The sequence below is a fragment of the Brachycentrus maculatus genome, unplaced genomic scaffold (genome assembly GCF_059751285.1).
Source record: "Brachycentrus maculatus isolate JH-2025_06_01 unplaced genomic scaffold, ASM5975128v1 h1tg000963l, whole genome shotgun sequence".
Taxonomy (NCBI): domain Eukaryota; kingdom Metazoa; phylum Arthropoda; class Insecta; order Trichoptera; family Brachycentridae; genus Brachycentrus; species Brachycentrus maculatus.
In genome coordinates, this window is record NW_028281684.1 from 158,329 (window position 1) to 176,628 (window position 18,300).

The 18,300-nt window shown below is 28.4% G+C and overlaps 1 protein-coding gene across 7 annotated transcripts in view; it reads right to left on the reverse strand.

Annotated features, from left to right (window-relative positions):
- LOC148299764 (uncharacterized) overlaps nucleotides 1-9,074 on the reverse strand; it is a 34,010-nt gene extending 24,936 nt beyond the window's left edge. For 4 of the 7 annotated variants that reach the window (XM_088275710.1, XM_088275712.1, XM_088275709.1 and 1 more), the window contains exon 1: nucleotides 8,951-9,074. The gene's annotated coding sequence lies outside the window, so the exon portion shown is untranslated. Of the gene's footprint in view, nucleotides 1-8,587; nucleotides 8,804-8,950 lie in introns of those variants that run through there. The other 3 variants (XM_088275715.1, XM_088275714.1, XM_088275713.1) reach the window with 3 other exon arrangements.
- Nucleotides 9,075-18,300: the final 9,226 nt, after the last annotated feature.

Genomic DNA, 18,300 nt, shown 5'->3' on the forward strand with positions numbered 1-18,300 from the left:
AATATATCACAGTCTCTCTAGATAAGATTTGATATCAAGCATCCAAGTATTGGAATTCGACGGTATCCTAGCAACCCATCTCAACTTTATTCCATTTGTGACTTGGTCCAGCCAATGCTACTCCAACAAAGTGTCCGCTGGTCTAGTGTCTTTGGCCTACTACTGTCTGGGAGTCTACTCGGTATGTATTAAGGGGATTTTTTACTCAGAAAAAGAATTTAACGTTCTCTTTTAACGACAAAACACGTAATATTCAGTTGTTTTTATACTTGCACAAATGAAGTCATCCGTGGTGCTTATATAAGAGAAATGAATAAATTGGATTACCTACTGCGTATCCTGATAAGTACTTGTTAAATACTATTTTGTAAACGTTAATGAGTATTGATCTAATATTGTTCATTATAAACATTAGTCAAATGCTTAATATTTTATCAAATTGGCTTTAAAGCCGAAATATTTAACAACATTATATAAATATTTTCTAAATTATATGCCACGTTTAACAAAACCTTATGTAGTAACTTGTTTATTCTTACACTTAGGTACATAATAGTTATGTATTGTTCGTTATCGGTAAAATCGTGATTTATTAATGATGTTTAAGTTTAAAATAATGGCGGCCGCATTGTCGGTAGGTGATAATACTTACAATGTCGTACAAAAAATATGAGTTTCATTGTCAGCTGGGACCGTAAAAATATGCGTTTAGAAAAAAACTCTAATCCACAAAATCTCACCTGAACCCCTATATTATTTCATCACACTTCACAGCAAAAATTTCACAAAAATTTCATAAAAATGAGTCAAATGGACGTATCCATATTTAACTTTCCTCATATAAGCTGAAATGTGAATTTAAATATTGAAACTTTAACTGAAAAGGGAAAGAGGGAATTGAGTTGAGGTGAGTTCCTGACTTGTTTGCCCAAAGGGTATTGTATGTTTAGTGCAATAAACATTTATATCATACTATGTCAATGTAATCAAGTATATAATTTATCCATGAATATTACACAAAATTAGTTTTACATCTTACGTACGGGGAGAAGTTTTGAGCCATATTTTCATTACTCTAGTCGTGAGCCCGGCTCCATATAGGCCAGGACTCCGTGTATGTATATTTATATTTTTATAAATAGGAGATTTTATTGAATATTTTTCAAATCAAATAAAATCTTACTTCAAACTGATTTAAAATACAGTAAAAAGTATCAGGCGTTTAGCTTATTTTATTTAATAAAGATTGGAAATAAAATTAAAAACCATTTAGAGCAGATAGATTTCGGGAACTACAAAAATCTAGGACCACTCAAAATATTAACATTGTCTTTTTTGAGCAGTATTCGCACCCAAAGAGTGTAAAAAACGAACTATTATTAAATCTTCTATTTCATATAAGCGATGCCATCAATCCTGTTACCAAACTTTTGGGTAAATAAATGGAATTTATTTGATTGCAAACAGATAATTATATAAAAAAGTGGGTATAAAAAATTGCAGCTAAATGGAAAAAAATAGAGGAGGAATAGTAGGCTGGAAAAGGATAGTAGTGGTAATGGCTAGGGTACTTCTGATACTCGCTAGCTTGTGTGATTAATGCTTTACTTCACGAGTACTTTTAATATAAAATTTATTTAGAAAGGTACTTATTTATAAAAGTATAATTGTATTAATTTGTTCAATTTCAAAACATATCGGTTGCTGAATAAACAAAAGTATTGCTTAATAAAACATTGCAACTCAAATTTTATGTAGAAATAAAATTGGAGCACAAAGGCTGAAGTAAAATAACATTTTTTTTCAAGGAAAAGCATTGAAAAACGGCATAATATGGGTCCGAACGTTTATACAGCCGGCTCTGTGTAGTATATTCATAAATGATCTCTTGAGTTAATTAACCTAAAGTATAAATAATAAACCTTTGAACATTGTAACGGACTTCATTAGTTAATATCAATAAATTAATTAATAATCTAAGCGATTTATTATAATTGGTAAGTATATGACGATACGATAAGTATATGTAGATATATACGATAAGTTACTAACCGCAATTTAAACCACAAACCCGAATCAAACAGATTACATTTAACGTGATAACGACTTGTATTCATTAATAAATAAGGTAACATTCAGAAGGAAATTTAATGATTAATGATGGGTTAACATCATATAAACACGCAAATATTACACGTATGTATAATCAACCTAAAATTAAAACACGAGTTCAGAATAAGCTAAAAATGAAAGAATATATTCAATTATTGACATTACATAAAACAAATAAAAATGATTTATTTCAGTAAATCGTAGGATATACTGAATATGTGATGTATTTGATGGCAAAAAGCGAGAATAAATATTTTAGGATTTCAGATTTTATTTGTAGGTACTGATACAATATAAGGTGCGATCGTAAAAATAAAATGATGTTTCGAAGAAAAATCATAAATATGTGCTGGAAAGAACACTCATATTAAACGTAGATTTAAACAGATGGTGCGCACGAATTTCTCGGCGTGTGACGTAACAATGTTTGTTTAAGAAATATTTTTAATTGATGTTGATAAGAAGTTTCTTTATATTTCGGCAAGTCTTATCAATATTTATTTAATTATTTTCAATACACATGATTAAACTAAACATTTAATGACATTCAGAATCTTTCGATGCTCTGACGATTGGTACAATGAACCAATTTAAAACCGATGAATTAAATAATTAATTTGTGAATAGGATTACACCAAAGTTATTAAACATTTATGGAAATATAAGAAGGAAAAACCTATTGTATTTGATCGTCATTTTAAAATTAACATAATATATAATGTTGATTTATGGTCCCGTGGTAAGTGTCGCGACACACACACATACATTTATATATATATATATATATATATATATATATATATATATATATATATATATATATATATATATATATATATATATTTAAATTTGTCGAAATCCCAATCAAGTAAATTCAATTGAAATAGATTAACCTCATTTTTTCGTTTAAAAATGTCATATATTTCAAAGCGCTTACGTTGTGAATAGCTATTTGCTAGAGTCAACACAATTTAAGCGCAACTAACGAAAAAAAAAAAAAAATAAATAAATATATATATATATATATATATATATATATATATATATATATATATATATATATATATATATATATATATATATATATATATATATATATATATATATATATATATATATATATATATATATATATATATATATATATATATATATATACATATATATATATATATATATATATATATATATATATATATATATATATATATATATATATATATATATATATATATATATATATATATATATATATATATATATATATATTATATATATATATATATATATATATATATATATATATATATATATATATATATGTATATATATATATATATTTATATATATATATATATATATATATATATATATATATATATATATATATATATATATATATATATATTATATATATATATATATATATATATATATATATATATATATATATTATATATATATATATATATATATATATATATATATATATTATATATTTTTTTTCAGATAAAAGGGTTTTTGTAGATTGATAATAAAGCGCGTTTTAATGTTGAGGTAAATATTATATTTAATTGAATTTCTTAAGTCATCAAAACAAGAAAATCAGGAAAATAATGAAAAAGACAGACCGTGAAAATAGTGATGATTGATTATAAAAGATGCATTGTTGAGTGTAATCAAAAATATCTAAATATTTCATCACTGCTCTATTTACGACGTTCATGAAAATATATGAACATATTTAATACACCCATAATACAACCTCTTAAATTTATGTATAATAATACCTTACCGGATATAAAAAAGAGCCATCTGAAGAGGGCAATATCCAATGACAAATCATTTTCGCGATTAAAATATCATTTTCTTTGCAATAAGTTACTACTTTGCTGAATTGCTATTCTTGTAACGAGTTATTATAGTTACTTTGTAGAAAAATGAATTAATACAATAATAATTTGATTGTTGTTCTACCCTGACAGATCAGCTCACTGTTAACAGATCACGCTCGGGGGGTGCAATGTACGGTCCGATAATCTTTGGGAAGCAGTGATTTACACGAAAACATTACATTAGCCCAATAATGGACCCAGCACTACGGCCACCAATCGTGCTAATGACTCTTTGCGTTACAAACAAGTCATTAGTTAATTGGATTACTTTAAAACAAGATTAAAATACATTATAATAAAAAATGTATCTAACTAACTAACCATCACGCCGCTAGGGGTGCATCATCCCTACAGGGATGGGCAGAGAAAATAGAACGCCACGCCACACCATTCTGTCTTTGTAAGCTTTTTTCACTTCTTCCACATTTATGCATCTTCTCATACATAACCGCCGATTCAAGTATTTGTCATACTTGATCATGCCAAGTTTTTCTCGTATGAATTTGTTTAACCGTTAATTCTTCATTCGTTCTACATGTCCAAAAAATATTATCGCGTAATGAAAACAAAAATAAAAATATGCAAGTAGATTGTAGTAGAATAAATACCATAGTTTGCGGTTACTTTTAAATTTACATTACATAACTATTAGAATGTTAAATTGTATCTCAATATTATTGTTAACAGATTTGTCTACCATTAATAAGGCCCTAGCTTTCACTCCAAATAAAATTTAAACGTTTTAAATTTAAATATTTTTTTTGTACGTGAACATATGATACTTTACAAAATCATTAAGTTGATTCTAGTGTACCGTAGAACGGGGCTACTTGAACTTTGATGTGTTACGTGAGCCCAATACAATTTTTATTATTAAGATCTGTATTTGGTATATAATAATGAACGTATTGACATGATTCATTGTTTCCCTGACAGGTGACACTTATTGTCGCGATACGTTCATTATTGTAGACCAAATACAGATTTTTTTTGTACTGGGCTCAGTAAAACATCAAAGTTCAAGTAGCCCCGTTCTACGGTACCTAATGTGACTATCTTTGAAAAAAAAATTTTTCACTTAAAGTTAGATAAAGATAAAAATAAGATTTTTGAGTTTTTTTATGTGGCCCGCCGGCGTACCCAAAATACCTTATGCGGGCATTGGTGCCTTTTGAGTTTGACACCTTTGAACTAGACTAAATTTATAAAATAGACTATGTATATTCGATGTTAAGCTAGACTTACACTAAAATTATATAAAATGATGACTCATCGCTTGGCTTTGTATAAATAACGATCAAGATAACGCAACAGTGTCTTCTTCGAGTAGAGTTAGAGTTGGTAGATTTTCAAACAAAATTTGTAAGAGCTTGAATAATCGTTTTTGCTCAAATATTAATGAGAGACAAATTTCCATCTGACCGCAAAACATTTTGCGAAAGTTTTAAGGAATGAAAAATAAACGAGACAATTTCTTGACCCGAGTAATCAGTTAAAAGGCAGAGAAAATTTATTCATAAATAAACCAACGAGAATATCCAGTGAATTTAAGTATAAACAATATTATTTTAGACATCTCAACAAAGATAAAGAAAAATATAAATGTCTGGGCATTTACAGGGATAACGACCGATACTTTACACACGTATAACATTCACTATTTCTACCCATGATTGACAAAACCATACTACTCAAATTCTCGAAAATCCTATATAAATTGATCAAACTCGAAACACAGTTTGCGAGAGACATCTATGGTGGAATGAGAAAGCGTTTTATTAAGCAGAGACTGTTTCATTTGTGTGTGAGATCCGAATCCTGTATTATATTCACATACAGCAGAAACGCTAGACAACATAATTTGTTTTTTTATTTTTTATTTCAGCTTATTATTTGACCAGTAAATTTATTTACAATATTTTAAGTTTGTCCAAATTCATAAATCTGAATTATCTCCTAATTGGAGATAATACTATATGTATGAATAATACAATTAATATATTAATATAATTATTAGGTTTATTTAAAGTATTATCACTTTTGCTTAAAAACTAATTTCTCATTAACGGGAATATTGTTTATAAGTAGGTGGGTACGTGCCTTCGTTTATAATTTCCTTTGTATATAAAGCATAATGAAGTAAAGAGATTCTTGCCCTCAGGCGTACTGAAAAGCCTGTTTTTGCTTAAAATGTTTTTTCTTTACCTTCATTTTGGCAAGTTCTAGAGACTTTGCACTCTCTGCCATCGATATTAAACGATTTTTAAAGTTAATTTTTAAACAGTTATTGAAAGAAATAATAAAATTATTTTGATTTAAAGGACTAAATATGTTGGAAATCGTCATTTTAAAATTTTCACTAGCTCAAAACAAAAACAAATTGGAAATTATGATAAGTCGTTAGTCCTGACTTCCATATTCTTCTTCATCTTTATTAAGATATCAATATTCTTCTCGAGACTTACGTTCAACAAAAAAATAAGTTAGTGCTTTAAAAACTGATTAAAATAGATACTGTTTTGAAAATGACATATTCGTATTTTCCAATTCTTCGATAAAGCACAGGGCACTGTGCATTGTGTTTTCATTAAAGATAATGATTATACAAAATAATGATTCAAAACAGTTTTAAAAAAAATATGTTTAAGTTAACGCTTCAGTTGTCAATTCACTTTCAGGGTAGCGAATTGAATAGTAAAAATATACATTATATTTAATACATATTATATTTATGTACGTAAAATAAGTTAAGTGTAAATTTAAGTTATTATAATTGAACGGCCAGCGCTTGCATTACGTTTCGTATGATAAGGAAATTTATCGAACATTTTAATAGATATAGTCTTTAATTACACAAGTTCACCTTGAGTTTGTTATAATTTTCTTAATTGAGATTATCCATTTTATAACTCGATGAAGGAAACCGATGACTTTAATACGATACTTATTGAGGTCAACTGTTAGGGTATTTTTTTTACTTCTTCTTGTCTTGTCAATTTACCATACATAAGAGTATCCGGGCATCAAACTTAACACTATTTACTTGGCAGCTCATTTCTACGGAAGTGGAAAAGTTATCTTAATATTAATTTCTATACGGCACTCTAGCTCACAAAGTTTGCGGACGCTTCAACGGTTACGCTTATCATTATTAAACTAATTTATGTTTACGCGAATAGCCTGTCGTCATAAAACATCCAGTTATCGCGGTTATAAATAATGATAAATTATCATCGGTGCGCTCGATCTCCCGAGTACAAGAAAAGCGGGATATTTAGGGATCGCGATGACCGCAGCTGCGCCGAGTGAAGTAAAAGGTAATGGCGTTTGAGGAAATAAGTTTAGACTGAGTTGCATGCATATTGTTCTCCCCGCATAGCGTACAATAATAGAACGGAATGCCGCTCCTGGCAGAGAAACTTGGTGCCATGGAAAACAGAGACACACGACCAACAGTCAGCGGTATTTCTGGAAACCGTTTCCCGCAAATTACTCGTTTCGGCAGCGGGCGGCGCGCGCCGGCGGCACTGGAGCTGTACATTCATTTACAACCCTAAACTTTTGACAAATAATAATCCAGGCAGTGAGTTTAGCGCGAAAAATTAATATTCCTGAACGACAAATATGTTCTTGCTAAGTTTGCAAATAAGAACATAATTAAGTGAGAGTTGCCTTCCGAATGTTGAAAACTTATTCGCGATATAAATTGTATATTTTATGATCAAACAAACTAAACATAGATGTTTTCACCGCGCGAGTATCATTTAGAAGATTTAGTTTTATATCTCCTAAACCCGGACTGGATTTATGTATTTGTATTTAAATCCAACAAGGCATTTTCAAAAACAATTTTCAAAAACAATGTTCAAATCTAATTTTATTCCTGTTTGCAATGTGACTTAAAAAAGGAGGAAAAATACTTTTGCATATACTTAATCGGAATTTAGCGAAATTAAAAATGTGAATATAAATATTACATGAGTACTTAATTTCTACGTTCCTTCCTTTTATCTACACAAAGGTAAATATTTTATTAAAAAGTTACTTTTGCTGTTAAACCGTTTTACTTAATACATACAAATATTTATTTTCCAACCAAAGTTACGACCACTCGAATAATAAACAATTGGAATAATAAATAAGTCATTATACTACCAAATAAGTCAATTTAGCAAATTGTGTGATCCACGAGTATTGATAAAACATTCTCAGTAATAAATAGGTGAAAATTAGGGAAATGTGAAACTTGCATATTTATGTAGACAAACACGTAGCGTGTGGTTCCGCATGTTCAATTATTAATATGTATAGCTGCCACATACTCAACACGTATGTACAGGACTTAGGGTAAACTTCGTAATTCATTTCATTTCTTTTATAGTATTTACCTATTAAAACTAATCTGGTGTCACCTATAAGACTGAATCAAACAACATAACCGTTCCTGAATTACATTAAAAAAATATTAAATAAAATAAATGTATTATTTTCTTCATTTTCCTATTTTTTACAATTAAAAATTAAATATTTGAATTTTCCTTAACACTCTGTTACGTTTTAAAAACTTTATTTAAGCGTACATATTTAAGAACACTCTGATGGGTTTTTAAATGTGTTTCTTAGATGTTTAATCCGGTGTAAATGGATTCAACCAGCTGAATACCAATGAACTTGCACACGCGTATACTACTACACTACCTACGTTCTTCACTGATATTCGGTTACGAACGATTTCGCGTGAAATTACTCGGACAAGCGAAATGCGTTCGCTTCAGACGAGATCGTCCATAGTCACTGACTTAGCCATCTATATCGGTAACACTTAAAAAAAACGACGAAGTTGACATCTACTTTAAAATATACCAATCGTAAAAGAGAGAAGAAAACACTTTTCCACCTACTTCAAAAATTTCAAAAATGAAACAACATGAAGTTTGCCTTACTTTTGGCGGGACGGGCAACGATTCACGACTATGTTCGGGTTGAATGCGTAGCTTGTGAAATGTGAATTGTGAAATTTGTGTGAAAAGCGATCCGGCAGCGCGTGGTGGCCGTTGGGTACAGACTGGCGTGACGTTGGCCCCCGCGCACGGAGCTACCTCTACCAATCTGCCGGAAAACTGCGATGATGCACGAATATTTACGACTTTCCCGTTCGGGGAATTCTTGAATAAATACAATCTAATATTCTCTTTGATAAACTTTCAATTAAGTGTAAGAAAATACCGTATGAACGTTACATATATCAGTACCTCTAGATTTTGAAAATGGAATAAAAATATACTGATATTTACTGTAGGTTACATGTTTACGTGCCGTAAAATGTATTTACAGGTAACTGTCTGCCATGAAATGAAAAATAACATTTAATTTAGAATGCATTATTCTGGAAGCTATTTAACTATAAATTTTAATTTTAACTGATCTTAAATATGATACGTCATTATAAATTCAATCATAATTGCCAATCAAAATATTAAAAATAAAATAAGTATCTTATTTGTGATTGTAACCGTTAGAGTCACGATGGATTTCAATCGATTTTATTTTCGAATTTAAACTCTTTGAATGTAATTTTTCTAGTAACTGACATGTAATAAGAAAATTCATATTTGGTGTATTTGCTGGCATTAGATATGCACTAGGGTATCATTCGGTACTTAGGGGTAGCATTACCGGATGTTAATACACCGGTATACCAGTAAATATGGAAAAATTTACTAAATTACCGGTTACATAAATGTATAATCACGGGTATTTCTGTTGATTTTCGCTTTTTTATGTATTTATTTAAATAAGATGCTGTGGTATAAATGTTAGTATATAACCGATGTTTGTATAATGTTAGTCGCAGCAATATGATGCATGTAGGATTTTAGATTTGAAAATTTTGTGCCAACGAGTGAATCAAAACATATCTTCGATTCTACAGTAAGAAATTTAATATAAACGTAAATCTGTTTTTTTTTTAGATGCAGATGTGACAACGCCATTGCAAAGCAAAAGAGTTATCACAAAAGTGGCAGAACTACAAATTTACGTACATTCGTAACTCTAATTTTACTTTGTCCAGTCAATTTTTTTCTCTCAGTAGTTTTAACATTCCCAAATGGTGGGAAAAGAGGGAATAAAAATACAAGTATTTGGTAATAATAATCTCTATCTTACAAAAAGTTAGTTAATTTGATGAATAATTAGTAAACAGCTATTTCAAATCAAAACATTCTTAACTGATTTGTAATCATAATTTCCTTAAGTTTTTTTTTTTATTCAAAATTCATTCGATGATAACAGCGGACAAATCTGAAAATTAAACAATGTGCAAAATTAAAAATACTCGCATTAATTACAATAACTGAAGTATTTCAACATGCAAATAATGTTTTCATTTAAACCTTTAGCGTAAAAGTACAGGTTGAACCTAATTAATGTGTGTTAAATTGTGCACCTATATCTTTGAATTTGCTAAACAGCTTACATCGAAGAGCTGCAGGCTAAATGTGTAGAGTATTGATTTTTGAGGAGACGTAACGAGACCTGGTTAGCAGAGATAATAATACTCCTCATAACGGTTTGAATAATAGTACAACTTTTAATGAGTAAAAAAAAGGATTGCAAAGATAAAAAATATTTAATAATAAAAAAAAAACAAAGAACTTATTAATATAGAGGGAAATCAATGCATGTTTTCACTGATTTCTTGACTGATACTCATTAATCCTGATATTACCACGTTTGTATATTTAATGTGCAGAAGCGCAAAAAATTAAGATATTACTTAAAATACCACATTATTTATTCTACAAATAAAAAAAGTATAAGTATTTTACAAATAAAAAATGGTTTTATAATATCAACATTTATACTTAAAAAGTATTTTTTTACATGATAATGTAAAATATAACTGACGCGTGGCAAATGCATACTACAAGTATTTACATCGAACTACAAAGGAAGATGAGGTTGAAGGGTAATAGGTTTATTATTATTTAATTATTCTCCTGTTCCAAAGGAAACTCCAAAACTTAAATAATAGATAATACAAAGGGGATCGTAATGTTGATAAACGATGGAGGTTCCATCAAAATATACGAGTTGATAAAACAACCGGTTTATACCTACATATTATACAATCGGGACCAGTAATTGTAATCATATTAGTCCTCTGTGATTTTGGAAATACATTATACCAAAACTATGTTAAAAATTTCACAGCAAGGTGATAAACATATCCTTTTATGCATTTGCTGGAAGCATTTATGCTTCCAGCAATTGCATAATAAGATTTAAGCACATATTACTTGCCCACCGGTTTTCAGTTAAAGTAAGCCAGGTTGTAGTTCCGTTAGTATCGCAAAATCTGAGTAAGCGTTTTTGGGTTCAAACCCATTCGCCCACTATTTGATACCTATCTATAATCAACCTACAAAAATATAATGAAATCGTAATATTTGCATATATATTGTAAAAAACGTTAATATTTTCTTTTGAAAAAAAGCGATTTCTAGTGCATCATTTTAAGAAAGAAATAAAAATAAGATGAAATTTATAAAGACTACGATAGTAATTTTTTTAGTATAGATAAAGAGCTCATTCGGTGTGTTAAAGAAAGGGTGTAGAAATTATTGAAACCTCTAATTCGTGTTAATCAGGAAAATTATAAATGTACTGGGATAAATGAGAATTTAGTATTGTAACATCGAAATTACAATACAAACTCGAAAACATATAACTTTAATGCACTGACAATACTACATATATGTCTCATAGAATGAAAACTATGGGACAAGGATCAATAAAATACTTACGATTTAAAAAAAAGGATTGGTTATTATGTGCTAAGTATTATGTTTAAAAGAAAAAAGTAATTTATCAATTATTGTTCAAAAAAATATTTGGTTTTTACTTGATTGGAAAGAAAAACCCTGGAAACTAAATGTTATGTTGATTTTAATATATAAATAAGCAAATGTACATTTTTCTGATGTTTTTTGAATGTATGGTTTATCTTTACCGAATAAAAAAAACTTTTTGATATTCCGAATTACCCCAATAAAACGAGAAAAATTAAATTAACGAGGTGTATTTAAAATCTGTTCGTGTATTTTATTACCGCATTTATATAATTGATTAAACTATTACCAACAACAACAAAATTGTTTTTCTGAATTTGCAAAAAGTATGTAAAATGATATGGTTATTAGAATATAGTGTAAAGGAGAATATTTTAATATTTTTCTGATAACGGTTTAAACAGTAAACTAATCCAAGATATTATGAGTGACTTAATCATCTCGGCGGTGGCGCGAGATCATAGCTTCAAACCTCTAAAAGTGCAAAACCAAGATATGTTATGTTTCATCACTATTTTTTAAACACAAGAATGAATAAGTGTGTAAAGTGACGATGCCATTATGAAAGGGGGTTTCATTCATGGTTGATAATTTTTTTTATAATTCATTTAATATCAAACTATGTTAAACGATACATACTATTTTTGGAAAGTAGTTATCAATATCTCGTATTTCAACATTGGCAAATAAATCATCGTGCTCGTTTTGCACATACATTAATAATAATTTAAGAATATTGTTATTAAAAAAGATCTTAAAAAATACAGGTTGTCATATCAAGCCTTAAATAAATAGTATAATATAATGTGTATTTATAACATCACACACAATCATCAAAAAAATTATAATACAAATTGTTCCTAAAATTTGCGTATAGGCAACAAATTGAAAAAAACAATCTTTCAATTTGGAATAAAACATTATTTATGAATGTGAGAAGTAGAGAAAATATGACATATGAAAGAAAATTAAAATTTGTAATAAAATACATTAAACACCCCAATTACGTTGAGACAGGCACCGCCTTATCGGAGAAAATGTTAGAGGAAGTAATGTATTTTATGTTGTACTTTAATTTAATAATGACTTGTTTTAGTCGTATATATATGCATTTATATTATATTTATCATAAGTAAGTACTCCGAATTTGAAAAAAAGATTCCCATGGATATTTACCATATTTAGGTAATTTAAGAATAATAACACTGCAATTAGAATGCCATTGGCGTTCATAGGACAATTTGATATCATAAATAAGTTAAAAGGATATGTATATCACAAAATGGGACTAGGTTAAAAATTTCTTTACTCGTTAAAAATTTCTTTCACAAAAAATCAATTCGTGATTTTATAAAACCATTTTAATATTTTGCTTTTGGTTTGAATTTATTTTACCATGATTTTCTAAAGTACCTATGTACCGATCGTTTTCTCGTTACCATGGTAAGTATTTAAATATGTACATGTACTTACTAAGCTATTAAGTAATATTTTAACACCTCTTTAACTAATTTGTATGTTAAATATAAATTGATATCTGATACAAGCCAGATATTATTCATCATTAAATTATCTTTAATATTCCAAAATCCTTTTAATAATACGAATTTCGTATTCATATTTTATAAAATTTAACTTAAATTCGCATGCACTCGTATTCAATCATTCTGTTCAAATTAAAAGTTCTTTGTTATTTTTTCGTTTATCTTTTCTTATCATTCACCATTTACTTTGTATAATATCTCTTAGAACACTACTTCATGACTACCGGTTTTGGAATAATCATTCCTTCACAAGGTCAAGTGTAGACTACGACTACTTACTAGAAGTGAAATTTCCACGGTCTCCTATTTAAAAAAAAATTATATTTGAAAAAGAAATACATAAGATAAAAGAACCACAGTGAGAATATTTTCATAAGCGGACTTGAAGTTAAATTTATTTGGTTATTTATTATTTGAGCCTTAGTTTTTGCTTTACTTATTTTTAAGTCTATAAGTCTATATTGATTGTTCAAGTATGTACTATTTTACTGAAGGCATATTACTCCACGCATGTGCGGCCTATTATCTCGTGTAAGACATGGAAGTGCGGCATATTACCAATGAAGTTAAATCCCTTAGTATACCTCAATGAAATGTGGTTTGTAATAAATAAGGAAACATAGAATGGAATAGAATTAAAATTCTCGTTTCATAAGGCGATTTGGGAAAATCGTGTTTTCAATTATTTGAAAAATAACCTATTATCTTATCGAGTCGAGTTTATGGTTTTATGAAGCATTTATAAATAAGTTTTCTATGTTTGTTCAAAGCAATAAAAAATAAAAGATGTACAGTAATGAATCTCTTTAGTTAAAAAACTTTCCATAGGTCTGTTGAATGTTAAACTAATTAATGAAATTTGTAGGTACTTATTTATTTTAATTTTTTGGTAATCATTAAATTCGCTTTGGTCTAGTCTTAATCTGGTAGTCAAATTTAAAATTAAAAGGTGATACAAGCGTTTTTTAGTAAATATAAAACGAAAAACAAAGATACTTTATTGAAATTCATTTGAATTAAGATTTTCATATATATTAATCTGAAAGATTTTATATTTGATATTTATCACAATGATAGAAAAGAGAGAAAATATTTATTAAATCTATTTTAATTAATCCTGGAAACCTACCGATGAATAGGTGATTCGGATAATTAAATTTAAATGTTCAGTGGGCCGAGATTAATCTAGATCATTCCAAATAAACATTCAGACATCTCGAATATACACTAGACAATTCGTTAGATATAAATATTTTTGAAGAATATACGAATCCAGCATCGGCTGGTGCAACCAACTCACTCTGACGAATTGTGAACTTTGCCAACAACCATTTCGCCTCCCACAGAAATTTCACGAATCACCATTTATGAGAATATTTACTCATTTTAATATTATTATTATTAAATATGATCTTTATTTGATTCATCATAAGGATTGAGGAATCATCCGATAATTTAAATATAAAAATATAAATAATCAAATTATTAATAAAAACACGAGCAGTTTCGAAAACTACATTTGCAGTGAAATACAAATTGTCAAGTATTTGAGTTCTTTTTTTCTCCTGTTGATGAAGATATTTTTATTTCTCGAAACTAGTTGCGTTTACATTAATTAACTCAAAAGTGGTGTTCAACAAGTAATTCAACTTTATATTTAAGATTTCGTAAGTAAACTCACGGAGTAAATCTTTATTACCTGTGCGCGAACTAATCTGAAGTTACATCAAGTAGAAATTCAAATCGAGAAATTGAAGCAGAAAAACAACAAAGGCAATGTTAACATTCAGAAAAAAGTTTTTTTTTATTAACTGTAATAAAAATGTTGTAACGAACCATCAACTAAAAAGTATTTTAAAAAACCGTCATTAACACTTCTCAATTGTTAATTAATTCATATACATAATAGGTAATCATTTCGTTGGAGTATTGACATACATTTTTATTTATAATCCTTTAATTTTATAATATATCAAAAGTTTGTTATAAAGATTTATTAATCGTTGATTAATTTTCTTGAAACGGAGACTGTAAATATGATTCAATATTTCAACCTGTATTTACCGAAAAGTATAAGTGTTATATGTACACCTTGTATAGTACGTCAGACCTCGGAACAGTTTATAAAAAAAAAAAAAAACCTCCCGAAATATTCAAAGCAGAAAGCCGTCTTATCTCAGATACATGACACGAAGCAACAATGCTAATAAAATCCCAAATAGGTCATGAAAGGGGATGTGGAAGGCCGAAATACTTTAGAAATACGAAAAACATACCGGGTGGGCAATGTTAGATGTGAAAGTTCGATGGAAGAGCTTTTCTACGGTCTATTTGATAGACTGTAACTAGAATTTCTCAAATAATTCGATGTATTGGATGAAAAGAAAAAGTGTAAATTCTGGAATTACTCACCTTTATCGACAAAAAAAAATGCGACAAACTTTTAATTGACGACAGAGAAGATTTCGCAAAATTTGAAATACTTTCAGGAACTCATATACATATTTTTTTTGTGTAAATTATTGTTCTTGCGTGAAAAACAAATTGACTGTTTCGTCGCATATCAGACGTTATATGGGACAACAGAATACTGCACTTAATATTGGCCATATCGCTCACTCCATTTCAACAACGTTATATATATAAAAAAACTTGATTTTTCAGGAGAAATACGTATATATACGTATAATACGTATATATATATATATATATATATATATATATATATATATATATATATAATATATATATATATATATATATATATATATATATATATATATATATATATATATATATATATAATTGTATATATATACATATATATATATATATATATGTGTACATGTGTATTTCCACAGTCGAAAATATTCGTTACACAGTAGTTGACAAACATTTAGTTTGTCGGTTTTGGGGCCATCGTAAAGCCCAGGGTGGCTTTGCTTACTGACACATGAGCTGGCATGGCTTAAGCGAATAACACAGGAGTATATTCCCTAATATAGGGATACGTCGTTAAGACCATAGTAACGAGCAGTTATTATGATCTTTTTATAATTAGGGATACTTTCAAAATATATTAAATATTTAAGGTGCATTTAAAATTTCTAATGTTCTTGTAAAAATGTTGTTATGTTTTCGTTTTTAAAAACGGCTCGCGAATAATGACCGTTCGCGAATAGACTGATCTGCAACGAAAGTACAGGTATCACGTCTTTCAGTAAAGCTTTTTTAAATGAAAATTTAAATTATGATTCCATAGATATGTAACCTGCATATGTAGTTAAATTAAAATATCTAATTTTCATTTTGAGAATATCAATGAATTGCACATGTATTTATTTTTACACATTTAAATTGTAAATATATTAAAAGTCAATCCGATACGGAATACCGTATTAAATAACGAATAAATCATGTGAATGTGAGAAGATGTGTTGATTTATATAAAATGACATCACAGAACTAGATTTGGACCGAGTTGCAGGTTGATAGATATTTAATGCTATTAATAATCTCACGTTGATTTCTCATTTTCAGGAAATTAGAAAATACGATAATCTAAATGAGTCATGTTTCTACACCAAATGTATTTAAGGATGCTTGACGCAAAATGCATTCAAAGCACATCTCACCCCATCGGAATTATTAACAAAAACTATTTCAATATGTAGACAAAGTCGTTAAGGGGCTGGATTTGATATTATTAATACTATTTTTTTTTTCTTTTGAGGATAATGTATATTAACACTATAAATTATAATAAAATCTTAAGAAGGCACACTGTGATGTGACAGTTTACGGTCCCTTGGTTAGTGTCGTAAGCTTTGAACAGAGCTTATGGGTTCGAACTGACTTTACCACAGTTTGATCTTGTTTTTAACAATGAGCCACTTAGGCTTACAAAAACATTGTGAAATTTAATATTTGAGTACATGATAAAAAAATATAAATTTTTATTAAAAAACGACGCTTTCAAGATACGAAAAATGGTCGTAGAATATGATTCGTTAAAAAAAAAAAACCAGCCCATTACACACGGAAAATAATTTGATTACGCAAAAACGGTTTAAATAAAACGTATTTATTAAAATGATAAATTATGTAGTACTGTAGTAGTTAGCGTATATGACTACGGTGCCTGGGTTCGATTTTCAGGGGAATCAATATTAAAGTGATTTATCACTGTTAAAATTATTCAACATATCTCCCTGGACTTGTACGAGAAGAGTAGGATTGATTACCTCTTCATTCACATAAAAACCAATAAAAATAACACAGATTAAGCATTTTATACACTATCAATAGAAATTTACCAAGAATAAAAAAGATAATTAAATATGAAGAGCATTTATCTGATACCCGCATTCAAAAAAAGATATTCACACATTTTTAAGTTTCATATTTATACATAAAAATGAATCTTTTTAACCTTAGTACCCATAAAAATATAATGTATTTTATTTATATTATAATAATAAGTATTTAGCTCATCAGTTTTTTTTATAAATATTTAGGGAAAAAAATTGTGATGTGAGGCAATAACACATGTTTCTTTAGGAAAGGTTTCTTGCTGTTACGTGCTCCATAAAATTTCAGCGACCGTCTGATAATTCTATTTTGTGTCACGTCTTTATACCTTTTTCAGATTACGGAAAAAAACCAAAAACTAAATAACCATCACGCCGCTTCTCCACAGGGGTAAGCAGAGAGAACAGAACGCCACACCAATCTGTCTTTGAAAACAATCTTCGACTCTCTGCATTTGCATCTCCTCATACATACTCATTCCGACTTCTTACCTAACAACCGCATTAAAATATTTCAAATACTTTATCATCATTAAAAATATACCATTGGACCAAATTTTAATAAACCTTTTTTTAAATGGTAGGA